Raw genomic sequence first — 17,339 nt, forward strand, 5'->3', positions numbered from 1 at the left:
GGTTCGTGAAGAGCTGAGGATTGATCTCTCGTCTCACACCGTTCATTCTCATCATCTCCATTTCTCATCGAGACTGTGCAGGCTCCTCTCGAGGCCTCCGAACCTTGCTCCCTTGATTTTATTACATTCCCTAGCTTCCCCTCCCCCTCCCCCTCCACCATCAATCCACCCCATCCCCAACCCCATAGGGGAAAATAAAATACATAGCCCTCACATTTCTGACCGAATAAAGGAAAATAGGGAAAATTCGGAAGCAGTAGATTGTGGGGGTAAGGTGGTGGAAATTGTTTAGGGATTTTGAATTGCAAATTTGAGGGAAAGATAATTAATCGTTTGGAAATTAATATGATGGAATAATTCCCGTGGTTGAGCTCTTCCCGCTGAAAGGCAGTTCTATGTGTGTATTTGATGGGTGTCTGTATCAGAATTAACAAAGAATGCTAGCGAGGTGTGAGAGTGCAGTAAAAATATTCCTGATCGGAATCATTTCTAAAGAGAAAATTCTTCTAACCTCAGTGCAATTTTGACATATTCTGAGGCTAATTTATGATCTGTTGAAATCCCCCCTGTTCTCCCCCCCCCCCCCCACACACACCTTTGCCCTGTGTTCTCTAACTGGTGCTAGGGTGGGATCTCGTTAATACCTGCTTTTGCTGTAGTTAGGACAGGAGCTTTTAACTGGACACAGTTTCTCTGATCACTTGCACAGTGCTTTGTTTGCACTCTTCTTGCTTCCTCAAAACCCCTCAACCCCTCCCCCTCACTATCTCTGGGCCACTACTCCTTCCGGTATCGATGTTGAAGTTTAGATTTCCAGCTGAGGTCATGGTGTAGATCACAAGTGGGAAAGTTTAGTGGGAAGAGTGGACAGCGGAGAGTGGAGGGTATTGCTGATTAAAACCAAGGGAACAGGGGCTTTACTTGCAACCCTCTATAGAAAAGTGGGTTGACCCTCAGTGAGAAATGATGGGGGCAGAGGTGCTAAAACCTGGAGGTTTACAGAGGATCTGAAGAAGATTTATTTTCAGCCAGTGGGTAGTTAGAATCTGAAATGCAGTGCCTGATGGGTGGTGGAATTGGGGACAGCACTTAAGAACTTTTGAATTGCTAAGTTATGGAACTGAGTGTTGATAAATGTACAGTGGTCCAGTAGCATGTCAGTTAGAGTAAAGCTTTACAGCTCAATCACTGGCCGCACGCGGTTCAGTTCCTGCAGCTGTCTGTAGGAAGGTTGAACATTCTCCCTGTGACCTCCGGGTGCCCCAGTTTCCTCCTTCATTCCAAAGATGTACCGGTCACGGTCAGTTGTGAGTATGCTATGTTGGTGCCAGATGCATGGTGACACTAGAGGTCTGTCCCGAGCATATCCTCGAAATGTGTTGGTCATTGATGTTGATGTGACAAATAAAGCTGATCTTTAAATAGAATTAATTTCAATTGATTTTTGATGGCCAGCATGGGCATGATGGGCTGAAGGGTCTGTTTCTGTGTTAGAAGGCCTTACACCTGATAAGAGAAGTAATATTTCCTCCTGTGGTTTATCAGTGCTCAGCTTGGAATAGAAACTATGGTTGTCACATGGGATTGTTGTAATTTGTGGAAAGTTTATGTGATTTTATTACTTGCTGATTGTCCATGGTTTTGTGCTGTGCTTTTGTGTGACTGTGCTCAACCACACTCGCAGCCATTATGATCTGTCCCAGTGAGGATCAATAACCCAATGGAGATGACAGGAAAACCTTTCCCTGAAACAGAGTGGAGGGGGGAGGGTAGAGTGAGGTGGAGAACATGGAACTTGCTCCCAGTGGAAGGGGACAATGTGTTGAGATGAACAGTAGCAGGTCTGGGTTAAAGGGAAAGCTGTATAAATGCACGAGGGTGAGAGGAGTAGAGGGAGTGGAGATAGAGAACGGAGGAGGCAGAGTAACCAAGCATTCTGTCTCTAAGCTGTAATTTACCCCATACGATCAACATTTAGTAAAGATGAAACAGCCTTCCTTATCCCCATTTCAAATGCTGTAAGAAGTGAGTGAAAATACTGGAAGGAACTGTATGAAAACCAGAAGTTTATATTAGTTGTTCTTGCTGCTGGCTTTCCTCCTGGGATCTTGTTTGCAGATGCCCTGGAATTGAATATTAAATTCTTGGAGATTCCTGGAACCTGGAGGACAAGAATCAGTCACGTGTTTGGTTTCTGTAGCTGAGCTCCTGTCAGGTTCCGTGCAGGAGTTTGAACTGATGAGCACCCGAAGGATCTGGGAAGACAAATAAAGTGTTAGACATAGATTTAGAGAAAGGTCACTAGCATCGTGGCTAATCATTTACCACAGTGTCACTTTCCTCCACAAGTCCCGTATCCCTTGATTCTGTAATAATCAATCTTAAGTATATTCAGGACAACCCTCTTGGGTAGAAGTTTGCAAAACTTCAGCCTCTAGGGCTGGACGAAAGAGCTGCTTCTTACGTCCATCAATAACAAAGACTGTGAGGCCTTGTTCTGGACACGTGAGTCAGGAGATGCACCCTCCCTGCATCAGCCAGTTGAGTTGTATGTTTTAATCACTTCCTTTTAGACTGAACTTCTAAATAATTGCCATGCTGGTGCCAGAGGCATGGCGACACTTGTGGGCTCCCCCATCCACCGTACAATCCTTGGATTATGTTGGCCTTGGATGCAGAATACCGCATTTCACTGTATGTCTATATGTTTTGACGTCCATGTGACAAATAGAGCTAATCTTTAAAATAAGCCGCTTGTGCCCCGAGGCCTGTGAACTGAGATCTGCTCCTGCTTTGGCAATAACGACACTAACTAAAGGCTAACAGCTTGCTCCTGTCTGGTCCTATTCATGTCCCTGTGCTGCTGTCCATGACTGTACACAGAGCTAGGAACTAATAAGGAAGTACAGGACATCTCATAATGTTTTACCATAATGAAGCCACTTGTATTGGGGTTGTTTTTACTGTTGCAAGAAGCCTACCAACCAATATTATTCAACAATAGATTCCACATATGTGACAGAACATGTGCTTGATATGCTTTAGTGATGCTGGTCTTGAAATACATTAGGTATTGATATCAGGACACTGCAGTAGCAGCTCTTCTTACAAGAGTGGCCCTTGAATCATGTACATAGTCTAAGAGAAGATGGACATTTAGTTTAAGAGTACTGCCTGTCTAGATTGAAAAGTTCCCTTGGTGCTGCCCTCCCCTCTTCCCCCCACCCCACCAAACCTCCCACAGTGTGGCTCTCTATTAATGCTTCCTCTTTTATTAACAACCTATAGTGCATGGTTGATTGTATGTATATTAGGTGCAGGTTTTGACTAATATGCTTGTTCATGGGTGGTCTCCAGGACAGTGTTAATTATAAGGGGTCCACAGGACCATTCAATATACAGGATGTCTTCAGGAATGTTTCAGCATTTGCTGGAAATTCTGGAGAGTTTGACAATATTCGCAGAAGGGCATGGAGAGTGCGTCAGCATCTACAGAGGGTCCCAGAGAGCATGTCAGTATTTATATGGGACCCTGGGGAGTGTATCGGCATCTACAGAGTGTCCCAGGGAGTGTGTCAGTATTTACATGGGGTCCTGGGGAGTATATCTGTATATACAGAGGATCCCAGGGAGCGTGTCAGTATTTACACGTGGTCCTGGGGGGTGTGTTAGTATTTACACAAGGTACTGGAGAGAGCGTCAGTATTGACGTGAGATTCTGGAGAATGTGTCAGTGTTTACACAGGGTCTTGGAGAGTTTGTCAGTATCTACAGGATGTTCAGGGGAGTGTGTTGATGTCTTCAGGTGATTGCAGGATTGTGTTGGTAACTACACTGGTTCTTGGGAGTGTGTCAGTATTTACACACGATCTCAGAGAATGTGATGGTATTTACACAGGGTCCTGGAGAATGTGTCAGTATTTACATGAGGTACTGGAGAGTGTGTCAGTGTTGCCACAAGGTAGTGGAGAACGTGTCAATATTTACACGAGGTCCTGGGGAAGGTGTCAGTATTTACACTAGGTACCAGAAAACATGTCAGTATTTACACGAGGTACTGGAGAGTGTGTCAGTATTTACATGAGGTAGTGGAGAGTGTGTCAGTATTTACACGAGGTCCTGGGGAAGGTATCAGTATTTACACAAGGTACTGGAAAGTGTGTCAGTATTTACACAAGGTCTCATGGAGTGTGTCAGTACTTACTCGAACTCTCAGGGAATGTGTTGGTATTTACACGGAGTCCTGGAGAATGTGTCAGTACTTACACGAGGTCCTGGGGAAGGTATCAGTATTTACACAAGGTACTGGAGAGTGTGTCAGTATTTACACAAGGTCTCATGGAGTGTGTCAGTACTTACTCGAGCTCTCAGGGAATGTGTTGGTATTTACACGGAGTCCTGGAGAATGTGTCAGTATTTGCACGAGGTCCTGGAGAGTGTTGATATTTACATGGGGTCCCATGGATTGTATCAGTATTTAAGTAGGATCCAGGGAAGTGTGTTAGTATTTGCACAGGGTTCCCTGGAAGTGTGTTGATATCAACAAGAGATTCTCAGGGAGGGTGTTGGCATCAAAGTTTCTTCTAATTTTTGTTTAAGCTGCACAGACCAACCTTTGCTCTGAACAGGAAATTTTTATATGGCCTGAAAATCCCAGCTGCATGGCAACAAAGGCTGTATGCGTGGGAGCATTTCAGTTACTGCGCAGCCACGTCCTGCACAGCTTATAGGGAACAGTGGTTGGTATTTGCAAACTGTCCTGTGGAATGTGTCAGTATTTACCTGGAGTCCTAGCAAGTGTGTCAGTATTTATGGAGTGTTCCGGGAAGTGTATCACTATTTACAGGGATCCTGGGGAGTGTGTCAATATTTACAGGGGTTCCCTCAGAACGTGTCGGTATCCACAGGAGTTCCTGGAGAGTGTGTTGGTGCTTACAGAGGTTCCAGAGAGTGTGTTGGTATCCACAGGGGTTCCCAGAGAGTGTGTCTCCATTTACAGGGGGTCCTGGCGTATGTGTTGTTATCTACAGGGTTTCCCGGGGAGAGTGTCGGTATTTACATGGGTTCCCAGGGAGAGTGTCGGTATTTACATCAGATCACTGGGCAAGTGTCGGGATTTCCATGAGGCCCAGGGAGAGTGTTACAGGGGGTCCTGGAGTATAATCGCTTTTTCATGTTCTGGCGAATGTATCACTATTTATAAAGGGTCCCAGGCAGTGTATCAGTATTTACAGGGTATCGTTAGGAAGTATGTTGGTATTTATAGGGAGTCCTTAGATGAGTGTGTTGGTATTTACAGTGGGATCTGGGGAGTGTGTCAGTGTCTGTAGGTGGTCTTGGGAAGGTCCTGGAGAGTGTCAGTATTTATACAGGATCCTGGAGGATGTGACAGTATTTACAATGGGTCCTGGTCAGTTTTGACCATGGCTCTGCCAATCTGAAAAAGCCCCTCAAGTTATGTGGTTCTAATAAAATGAAATTCCCAGACCAGATCCCAGGATCTGGACTTATCTCATAGGCTGGATAGATATGCAGTGCCAACATGGAATGACATTCACATGGAAGAACGCTCTCTTTACTCCACCAGTCAGCATGTCACCCAACAGGAAAAGACTTCAGGGACTTGGTTTAGGTGCTTTACATGCCATCCAGAACTCTGAGGCCCCACTATATCTATCTAGTCCTTCCTCCTCGGCTCGGATCCACAACTGGCTCTTCACTTTGTCCGATGGAATTCTTCATCTCAGTTTTGAAATAGACAGGTTTCTCCTAATCTTGACAGTTTTTAGTGGGAGACTTCCAGCCTCCAGTGGTCCTCGATGAACAGCTCCCAGCTACCTCTGATCATTGAGATCCTTTCCCTTTTCTATTTGCTCTTGGCTACTAAACCACCACCAGTAGTTTCTGCTCCATGGCCCTGTGCTATGTGAAGTTGTAAAAATTGGTAGCTATTTGATCTGCAATCCACTATGAATGAAATCCCCTGTACAAGGGATCAGCAGACTGAAACGAAGACTGTCAAAGTAATTTTACTATTAAAATCAGAAGTACATTGCAATACATTGTAATGAGAACTATAAATTACAGTAAGTACATATAAATATACATTAAATAAGTAGTGCAAAAAGAGAGGGAGAAAGATACTGAGGAAGTGTTCCTTAGTTCATTGTCCATTCAGAAATCTGATGGCGGAGGGGAAGAAATTGTTCCTGAAACATCAAGTGTATGTCTTCAGGCTCCTGTACCACCTCCTTGATGATAGCAATGAGAAGAGGGCCTGGCCTGGATGATGAGGGTCATTAATGAATGATGCCACCTTTTTGAGGCATCACTTTTTGAAGGTGTCCTGGTTCTGGTGAGACTAGTACCCCTGATGGAGCTGTAGCCTTTTTCAATCCTGTGCAGTAGCCCCTCCACAACTGGGTATCATCCAGTTATGCATCGAGTTAGAATGCTCTCCATGGTGCATCTGTAGAAAATTGCAGGAGTTTTTGGTAATATACCTACTCTCCTCAAGCTCCACATGAAATATAACCAATGTTGTGCCTTCTTTGTAAGTGCATCAATATGTTGGGCCTAGGATAGATCCTCAGAGATGTTGACATGCAGGAACTTGGAACTGCTCACCCTTTCCACTTCTGATCCCTTGATGAAGATTGGTGTGTGTTCCCCTGATTTACCCTTCCTAAACCTGCAATTAATTCTGTAGGCTTATTAATGTTGAGTGCAAGATGTTGCTGTGGCACCGCTCAAGCAGCGAATCTACCTCACTCCTGTATGCCTCCTCATCACCATCTGAAATTTAGCCAACAATATGGGCAAATTTATAGATGGCATTTGTTCTGTGCCTGGCCCCACAGTCATGGGGCCAGTGCGGATTGTCAGCAAAAAGGAGATATTATTTTCTGATCTGAACAGACTGTGTTCTCTTGGTGAGGAAGTCAAGGATCCAGTTGGTACAGAGGCCCAGGTTTTGGAGCTTTTAAATTAGAACTGAGGATATGATTGTGTTGAAGGCTGAGCTGCAGTCAATAAACAGCATACTGATGTAAGTGTTACTATTGGAGAGTCAGTGAGATTGCATCTGCTGTAGGCCTATTGCAATGATGGGCAAATTGCAGCAGATCAAGGTCCTTGCTTGGGTAGATGTTGTTTCTAGCCATGACCAATCTCTCAAAGCACTTCTTTACAGTAAATGATAGTGCCACTGGGTGATGGTCATTGATGCAATTCACCCTGCTCTTCTTGCCCTTTTGAAGCAGGCGGAAACCTCTGACTACAGCGGTGAGAGATTGAAGCTGTCCTTGAACTCAGTAGGTTGCCACAGGACCCTACCAAGTACACCATCAGGGCTTGATGCCTTGTGAGGGCTTGTCCTCTTGAAAGATGTTGTGACCTCTGCCTCTGTAACAGAGGTCACAGGATCACCGAATGCTTCAGGGATTTGCATAGATGTAGTTTAATTTTTTTTCCTTTCAGAATCAGAATCAGAATCAAGTTTATTATCACTGGCATGTGACGTGAAATTTGTTAACTCAGCAGTAGCAGTTCAATGCAATACATTATCTAGCAGAGAGAGAGAGAGAGAGAGAAAAAAACAATAATAAATAAACAAATCAATTACATATATTGAATAGATTATTAAAAAATGTGCAAAAACAGAAATGCTATATGTTAAAAAAAAAAGTGAGGTAGTGTCCAAAGCTTCAATGTCCATTTAGGAATTGGATGGCAGAGGGGAAGAAGCTGTTCCTGAATCGCTGAATGTATGCCTTCAGGCTTTTACATAGAAACATAGAAAACCTACAGCATAATACAAGCCCTTCAGCCCACAAAGTTGTGCCGAACATGTCTCTACCTTAGAAATTACTAGGCTTACCCATAGCCCTCTATTTTTCTAAGCTCCATATACCTATGTAAAAGTCTCTTAAAAGACCCTATCGTATCCGCCTCCACCACTGTTGCTGACAGCCCATTCCACGCACTCACCACTCTCTGAGTAAAAAACTTACCCCTGACATCTCCTCTGTACCTACTCCCCAGCACCTTAAACCTGTGTCCTCTTGTGGCAACCATTTCAGCCCTGGGGAAAAGCCTCTGACTATCCACACCATCAGTGACTCTCATCATTTTATACACCTCTATCAGGTCATCTCTCATCCCCCCGTCGCTCCAAGGAGAAAAGTTCACTCAACCTATTCTCATAAAGCATGCTCCCCAATCCAGGCAACATCCTTGTAAGTCCTTTCTATGGCTTCCACATCCTTCCTGTAGTGAGGTGACCAGAACTGAGCACAGTACTCCAAGTGGGGTCTGACCAGGGTCCTATATAGCTGCAACATTACCTCTCAGCTCCTAAGTTCAATTCCACGATTGATGAAGGCCACTACACCGTATGCCTTCTTAACCACAGAGTCAACCTGCGCAGCTGCTTTGAATGTCCTATGGACTCGGACCCCAAGATCTCTCTGATCCTCCACACTGCCAAGAGTCTTACCATTAATACTATATTCTGCCATCATATTTGACCTACCAAAATGAACCACTTCACACTTATCTGGATTGAACTCCATCTGCCACTTCTCAGCCCAGTTTTGCATCCTATCAATGTCCCGCTGTAACCTCTGACAGCCCTCCACACTATCCACAACACCTCCAACCTTGTGTCATCAGCAAACTTACTAACCCACCCCTCCACTTCCTCATCTAGGTCATTTATAGAAATCATGAAGAGTGAGGGTCCCAGAACAGATCCCTGAGGCACTGCACTGGTCACCGACCTCCATGCAGAATATGACCCGTTTGCAACCACTCTTTGCCTTCTGTGGGCAAAACAGTTCTGGATCCACAAAGCAATGTCCCCTTGGATCACATGCCTCCTTACTTTCTCAATATGCTTGCATGGGGTACCTTGTACCTCCTACCTGATGGTAACAGTGTGAAAGGGCATGCCCTGGGTGCTGGAGGTCCTAAATAATGGACGCTGTCTTTCTGAGACACCACTCCCTAAAGATGTCCTGGGTACTTTATAGGCTAGTGTCTAAGATGAAGTTAACTAGATTTACAACCTTCTGCAGCTTCTTTCGATCCTGTGCAGTAGCCCCTCCATACCAGACTGTGATGCAGCCTGTCAGAATGCTCTCCATGGTACAACTACAGTATAGATGTTTTTGAGCATATTTGTTGACATACCAATCTCTTCAAACTCTTAAGTATAGCCACTGTATGTTGGGACCAGGTTAGATCCTCAAAGATCTTGACACCCAGGAACTTGAAGCTGCTCACTCTCTCCACTTCTGACCCCTCTATCAGGATTGGTATGTGTTCCTTTGTCTTACCCTTCCTGAAGTCTACAATCAGCTCTTTCGTCTTACTGACGCTGAGTGCCGGTTTTTGCTGCGGCACCACTCCACTAGTTGGCATATCTCGCTCCTGTAAGCCCTCTCATCACCACCTGAGATTCTACCACCAATGCTGTATCATCAGCAAATTTATAGATTGTATTTGAGCTATGCCTAGCCACACAATCATGTGCATATAGAGAATAGAGCTATGGGCTAAGCACACACCCCTGAGGTGCGCCAGTGTTGATCATCAGCGAGGAGGATATGTTGTCACCAATCTGCACAGACTATGGTCTTCTGGTTAGGATGGGAGGATCCAATTGCAGAGGGAGTTACAGAGGCCCAAGTTCTCAATCAGGATTATGGAAATGATTGCACAGGGCTCATTTGTCCAAGGATAAATTAGCTCGTTTTTATTCCCATATAAATCCTATATGTGACAGATGTCATTCTGAGATAGCTTCTTTAACTCATATGTTTTGGTCATGTCCACTTTTGAAAAAATATTGGAAAGACATTTTTGATATTATTTCTACAGTATTGAGTATTGATTTACAACCTCATCCTATCACTGCAATCTTTGGTTTACCAATGATGGAGTCAATTCATTTATCTTCTCCTGCTTGTTAGATGATTGCATTTCTTACATTAATGGCTAAAAGATCTATTTTGTTGAATTGGAAAGAGATTAATCGCCCTACCACATTTCATTGGTTTTCTCAAACTATGTTATGTTTAAATTTGGAAAAAATTAGAAGTGTCATATATGGCCCTTCTATTAAATTTGAAAAGACTTGGAGGCCATTTATTCAATATTTTCATATGATGTAATTTGACCCTTTTCCAATCCTATTTTTTTCTGTTTCTGATTATATACATGTAGAGAGGATCGGAGTTGATGACACTTATGATGCTTTATCTTTTCTTAGATATTATAAACAGCCCATGTTTCTTTTTTTTCTTTTTTTTAGTTAGTGGTTAGTTTGTTAGATTAGTTATTGTTTTCTGGGGTAATTTTTTTTCTTTTTCTGTTTTTTTTATATTGATATACCTAGTTTGTTTTCTTTTGTTCATTTTATATTTGTATCATGTATGATTTTGGGAGACTTAACTTTATTGTACTTATTGTTTAAATATCCTTTTATGTTCATTTTAATTTTGTAATCCCAATAATTATGTATCAATTTTTGTTATCTCAAGATGTTGATATTAATAAAAAGATCGAAAAAGGATTATGGGAATGATGGTATTAAATGCTGACCTATAGTCGATGAACAGCATCCTCACATAGGTGCATCAAAGCATTGAACTCATCTGGGAGCGAAGCATCACAGCCATTTATGATGTTAGGTTTTGCCTTGTAGGATGTAATGGCCTGCAAACCCTGCCAGAGCTGATGTGCATCCAATTCCATCTCTAACCTCAATTGGAATTATTTTTTCGCTCTTAAGATAGCTTTCTGTAGGTTGTACCTAGACTTCTTGTATAGTACAAAGTACATTTATGTCACTATATACTACAGTAAGATTCATTTTCTTGCATTTACAGGAAAATAAATTCAATACAATTTAGGAAAAATTTTACATATGGACTGACAAATAACAAATGTGCAAAGCAAAACAAATTTTGCAAATAAAATATTAAATAATACTGAGAACATGAGTTGTAGAGTCTTTGAAAGTGAGTCTGAAATTATCCATACCAGTTCAGCAGCTGAGGTTGTAGGATAATAGCTGTTCCTGAACCTGATGGTGTGGGACCTAAGGATCCTGTACCTCCTGTCTGATGGTAGTAGCAGGAAGAGAGCATGGCCTGGATAGTGAGGGTCTTTGATGATGGATGCTACTTAAGGCAGCTCTACTTGTAAATGAGCTCAATGGTGAGGAGGGCTTTGCCTGTGATAGAGCTGTGTGCCTGTAATAGATATTTTCTGTAGACTTTTCCATTCCTGGGCATTGGTGTTTCCATTCCAGGCTGATAAGCAACCAGTCAGGATACTCTTCACTCTGCTGATGATGATCATATGATGATATGGTGACTAGAAACCATGCTCTTACTCTTTCCCAGTCATTTGCTCTTTTCATTGTTTGCACTTTCTGTTCTGATCCTCTAACTTGCCCTCTCCTCCTTTGCTTTCCTCTCAATACTGTCCCCCACCCCACCCTTATCTCTCTCCTTTTCAAAAATTGCCACAGTAACTGTATAGAGGTGTTATCTGGTTACCTGAGAAAGGTTATATTTGCATTTAAGAGAATGCAGTGATGATTTAGTGGATTGGTTGCTGTACAAGAAAAAATTAAGTAGGTTGGTCCTGAACTTCCTTCAGTTTAGAAGAAAGAGAGGTGGTTTCACTGAGAGTGAGATAGAGTGGTTGCAACAACAACTTGCCTAAAATTTATTGTGGACTTATGGAAGTCCTCACCAAGGAATCAGAAGTGGAAAAGGTGAGCATTTTCTAGGTGTCAACATCTTTGTGGATCTCTCCTGGGCTCAACATATCAATGCATTTATAAAGAAGGCATGGTGGCAGCTATATTTCAATCGGACTTTCAGGAGAATTGGTATGTCACCAAAGATGCTTGTAAATTTCTACAGATGTTGATTACGTTGGTATGGAGGGGCCACACCACAGGATCAGCAGAAGCTGCAGAAAGTTGTAAACTGAGCCAGGTCCATCATGGGCACTAGCCTAGCCCAGCATCTAGGACATGCCCTCTTCTCATTGCTACCATCAAGGAGGAGGTCCAGGAACCTGAAGACACACACTCACCATTTCAGGAACAGCTTCCCCTCTGCCATCAGATTTCTGAATGGATAATGAGCCTATGAACACTTAAGAACATAAGACATAGGAGCAAAATTAGGGCATTTAGCCCTTTGAGTCAGTCCGCAATTTCATCATTTTCCCTTTAACTCCATTCTCCTCCCCATAAACTTTCACATCCTGACCAATCAAGAAGTTATTAACCTCCGCCTTAAATACACCCAATTCTCTGGCCTCCACAGCCACCTGGGGCAATGAATTCCAGGGATTTACTACCTTGTGTCTAAAGAAATTCCTCCTTTTCTCTGTTCTAAATGGATGCCCCTCAATTCTGAGGCTGTGCCTTCTGTTCTAAGACTCCCCCACTATAGGAAACATCCTTTCCACCTCCACTCTATATAGGTCTTTCAACATTTGATAAATTTTATTGAGATCCCCTCTCATTCTTCTGAATTCCAGCAAGTACAGGCCCAGAACCATCAAAAGCTCTTAATATAACCTATTCATTTCTGGAATAATTCTAATGAACCTCATCTGAACACTCTCCAATGTCAGTGCATCCTTTCTTAGATAAGGGGCCCAAAACTGCTCACAATACTCCGTGAGCCTCAGCACTACATCTTTGTTTTCATGTTCTAGTCCTCTCGAAATGAACGCTAACATTACATGTGCCTTCCTCACCACACACTCAACCTGCAAGTTAATCTTTCGGGACTCTAACGTGAGGACTCCCGAGTCCCTTTGCACCTTATATTTTTGAATTTTCTGCCCATTGAGAAAATAGTCTATGCTTTTATTCCTTCTACCAAAGTGCATGACTGTATACTTCCTGACACTGTATTCCATCTTCCTCAGTATTTTCCCTCTCTTTTTTGCACTAATTTATTTTTAATATGTACGTATTGTAATATATTGTTTTATTACTATGTATTGCAATGTTCTGCTGCTGGAAAACAACAAATTTTGTGACATATGCCAGTGATATTAAAGCTGATTCTGATTCTGAGTAGTTTACCCTGGCTGGGGTGTCCAGAATCAAATGTTACAGCTTCAAAATAAAAGATCTGTCATTCAAGATTGTGAACTAGAGTGTGTTGAATCTTTGACATTCTCAACCAAAACTGTGCAGTTACTGCATATATTCAAGAATATTGAGGAACAGAGAGCTCTTGGTATACAAGTTGATAGATACCAAAAGTTGCAGCAAAGGTGATAAGATACTGAAGAAGGCAAATTGTGTACTGGACTATATTAGTTGGGCCTGGAGGTATTGGCACAACTTTATAAAATATTGGCCAGATCACAGCTGGAATATTGTGTGCTGTTCTGGTTGCCACACTTCCTGCCATACTTCAGGAAACATGTGACTGCAATGAAGAGGGAGTGGAAGAAGTTCATCAAGACGTTGGAGACACAAGAGACTGCAGGTGCTGGAATCCTGTTGCTTTTTATAAAATCAGGATTTGCCTTGTATAGGACAGTTCAGAGATATGAGATTGGGTAGGCTAGAGGAGAGAAGAGTGGCCCAAGAATTATACAAAATTATGAGGAGCAGATTCAGGGTGGGTAGTAGAAACCTTGGGCATAGATGGGAACTTAATGGTCAGTATGGACATGTGGGCTGAAGAGCCTGCTTCTGTGCTGTATGACTCTATAATCTAGATGACTAGGTTTGTAACTATTAGCAGAATCAAGGGAGGAGGCAGAGCAGGCATGTGAGGCTATTTCTTTGCTGAGGACAGAACCTGAACATTGGAAAGCAGGTGAAGGTGAGGATGAAGGTGGTCAAGATGAGGGCAGTCCTGTAGTGCATCGTCAGGCCGAGATAATTGAATCTGAGTCAAAATCTAGTTTATTATCACCGATATACGTTGTGAAGTTTGTTGTTTTGTGGTAGAAGTACAATGTATAAAATATGTCAGGTATCAATAACAGGCATCAGGCCCTGATGGTGTACCTGGAAGGGCACTGCAGACCTGTGCCAACCCATTGGTAGGAGTGTTCAAGGACGCTGCTACAGATGGAGATTCCCATCTGCTTCAACCAAACTCTCATGGTAGCGTAGTTGTTAGCGTGACACTATTACAGGTTGAGACATCGGAGTTCAGAGTTAAATCCTGAAGTTCAATCTCTGCAAGAAATTTGCAAGTTCTCCTTGTGGAATGCATGTGTTTCCTCTGGGTGCTCCGGTTTCCTTCCACAGTCTGAAGATGTATGGTTAGTAGATTAATTAGTCATCGATTAGTCTGGGGTTAAGTTGGTGGGTTATTGGCAGCATGGCTCAAAGGTCCAGAAGGGGCCTATTCCATGGTGTATCAATAAATAAGTAAGTAAAATAAATAAATCCCTTCCCCAGTCTTTCGACAGCTAATATAATACCTTCAAAATGATCTTACTGTTGTGGTATAGGGAATGTTCAGGTTAATGGAAACTTTGAGAGCTCCCATAATGTAGTAATGAGCAACACAACACAAAATGCTGGAGGAACTCGGCAGGTCAGACAACATCTGTGGAGGGAATGAGCAGTCAGCATTTCATCTGTACCCAAAGGTAGAGGCGAAATTATGAGTAGGAAAAGGTGAAGAGAAGAGGTGGAGTAAGAGCTGACAGGTGAGGAGGGATGATACGCAGATGGAGGAGGAAAACGCGAAAATAGTGACAGAGGCTGCGAAGTGATAAGTGGAGATGACAAAGGGCTGTAGATGGTGGAATCTGCTAGGTAAGGAAAGTGGAGCATAGAATTGAGGGAGGGGGGTCAGAAGGGTACAATGTTGGAAAGTGGAACTAGTGGCAAGTGTTTGTAGGTGATGGGTAGATGGAGTGGGCGGAGGAAGGGAAAGAAACTGTGGTGGAGACAGGTGGGTGTAGCAGGAACTGGGTGAAGTCAGGAGGAAAGAGAAAAAGGGCCATTGGGCTGTACACTACCCAGGTGGAATACAAGGTCCTAAATTTCTGGTTTGCGTTTAACCTCAACTCTGACAATAGAGGAGGCTGAAGGCAAGCAGGTCAGTGTGGGAATGGGGAGGAGAATTAAAGTGGCTGGCAATGGGAGCTCCAGATGGCCATGATGGATAGAGTACAGGTGCTCAGAGAAGCAGTTGCCAGTTTGTTCCTGGTCTCACTGATGCAGATAAGGCCACATCAGGAACTGCATATACAATAAATGTGGCTGAGGATTTGCTTCACCTGGAAGGGCTGTTTATGACCCTGAGTGGTGGGAAGTGTAAGGGCTGGTGTTACACCTGGCACAGTTACAGAGGACGTATGGATGGTGAGGGATTAGCAGATCAATGAGACACAGGAGAATGATTCCTGTGGAAAGTAGAAAAGGGTAGAGAAGGGAAGATTTGGCAGGTAGTGGGGTTAAGTTATAGCTGGTAAAAGTTGTGAAGAATGATATACTGGATGCATAGGTTGATGGGGTATGATTGAGGAGAGGGGAAAGAAAATGGGGTGGAAAATAGAGATATGGGTAAGGGCTCCCTAAACAATGGTAGGGTTAACCCCATTTTCTGAAAAAGGAGGACATTTTGGATGTACTGCAGTGGAAATCGTCATCTCAAGAACAGATGCAGTGAAAGAAAGTTCTAATAAAGAGCCATGCCTGAAATATCATTTGTTTATTCCCCTCCATAGACGTCACCTGACTCGCTGAGTTTCTCCACCATTTTGTGTGTGTTACAACTGAAAGAAAGGAATGGCGTCTTTTTGAGTGACATTGTGAAAGGAGGTGTAATTGAGATAGCTGTGAGATTTGCTGAGTTTGCAGTAGAATTGGTGAATAGTCTGGCTTCTGAGATGGAGACAGAGAAATCAAAGAGATTAATTAATGCAGCAGGTTTGTATGGATTTCCCATATCTGCAGAATTGCTTGTGTTTATAACCTAATCTACTCTTCTTTGAAATATGGCCATTTGAAGGGCAGTCTCCCTCGGTATCCTGATGGCTCATCACTGCCCCTCCAATGTAGTGCTCCTTGGTACCGTCCCTCTGGTGCAGTACTCTCATCTTGTGCTACAGATAAGTTGCTGTACCTCAGTCTCTGAAGGAGGGTGTAGTTCATTCCTGGTTTTTATTGCCCATCCCTCACTACAGGCCACCATGTTTAAGGCAACAAACTGGAGTCATAAGGTCTTACAGCATGAAAACAGGTCCTTCAGCTCAAATGGTCCACTCTGACCAAGATGCCCATATAAACTTGTCTCATTTCGCCGGTTTAGCCCATATTTCTCCAAACCTTTCCTTGCCATGTACCTGTCCAAGTGTCTTTTGAAAATTGTTATGGTGCCTGCACAACCATTTCCTCTGGCCGCTTGTTCCATACACCCACCACCCTTTGTGTTTTTAAAAAAGTTCCTATCAAATTTTTCTCCATTCACATGGAAGAGTATGGCATAGGGACAGGTCATTTGGCCCACAGTGTTGTGCCAAACTAGCTAACGCGCAAATCAAAAACACCCGTACACTAATCCCTTCTACCACACCATGTCTATGTCCCTCCATCTTCCTTACATCATGTGCCTATCCAAACCTCTCTTAAAAGCCCCTAATGTATTTGTTTCTAACACCATACTAGGCAGTACATTTCAGGCAGCCATGACTCTGAGTAAAAAACTTACCCCTCACATCACCCCTTGAACCTACCTCCCTCTCACCTTCAATGCATGCCCTCTGGTATTAGACATTTCAACCCTGGGAAACAGATACTCTCTGTACACTCTGTCTATGCCTCTCATAATCTTGTAGACCTCTATCAGATCTCACCTCAGCCTCTGACGTTCCAGGGAAAGCAAACCCAAGCTTATCCAGCCTCTCGTGATAGCAAATACACCCTAAGCTAGGTTGCATCCTGGTAAACGTCTTCTGATCCTTCTTCAAAGCCTCAATATCCTTCCTATAGTGGGGTGATCAGAGCTGTACGTAATACTCCAGATGTGGCCTAGCCAGAGTTTTATAAAAATTTATAAAATTTATTAAATTTATGCACTCTAGTTCTTGATTCCCAAATACTGGATAAAAGACTGAGTCTTATAACCCTCATGTTTTTTTATGGACGCAATATTTTGGTTGAAACTCTTCAAGCAACCCCTTGATGCAGGGTTTTTATTCAAACCGTTGACAGTTTCTACCTCCTCTCAGACGCTGCTTGACTTGCTGAGTTCCTCCAGTAGATTGCTTGTTGCTTCAGGTTCCAGCATCTGCAGTCTCTTGTGAATCCATATTCAAGGGCC

The 17,339-nt window shown here is 43.1% G+C and overlaps 1 protein-coding gene across 4 annotated transcripts in view; it reads left to right on the top strand.

Moving 5' to 3' along the window:
- LOC140729370 (disks large homolog 4) overlaps positions 1 to 17,339 on the top strand; it is a 731,896-nt gene that overhangs the window by 51,513 nt on the left and 663,044 nt on the right. The gene's annotated exons all lie outside the window — the stretch shown is intronic.

The sequence above is a fragment of the Hemitrygon akajei genome, chromosome 6 (assembly GCF_048418815.1).
Source record: "Hemitrygon akajei chromosome 6, sHemAka1.3, whole genome shotgun sequence".
Classification (NCBI taxonomy): domain Eukaryota; kingdom Metazoa; phylum Chordata; class Chondrichthyes; order Myliobatiformes; family Dasyatidae; genus Hemitrygon; species Hemitrygon akajei.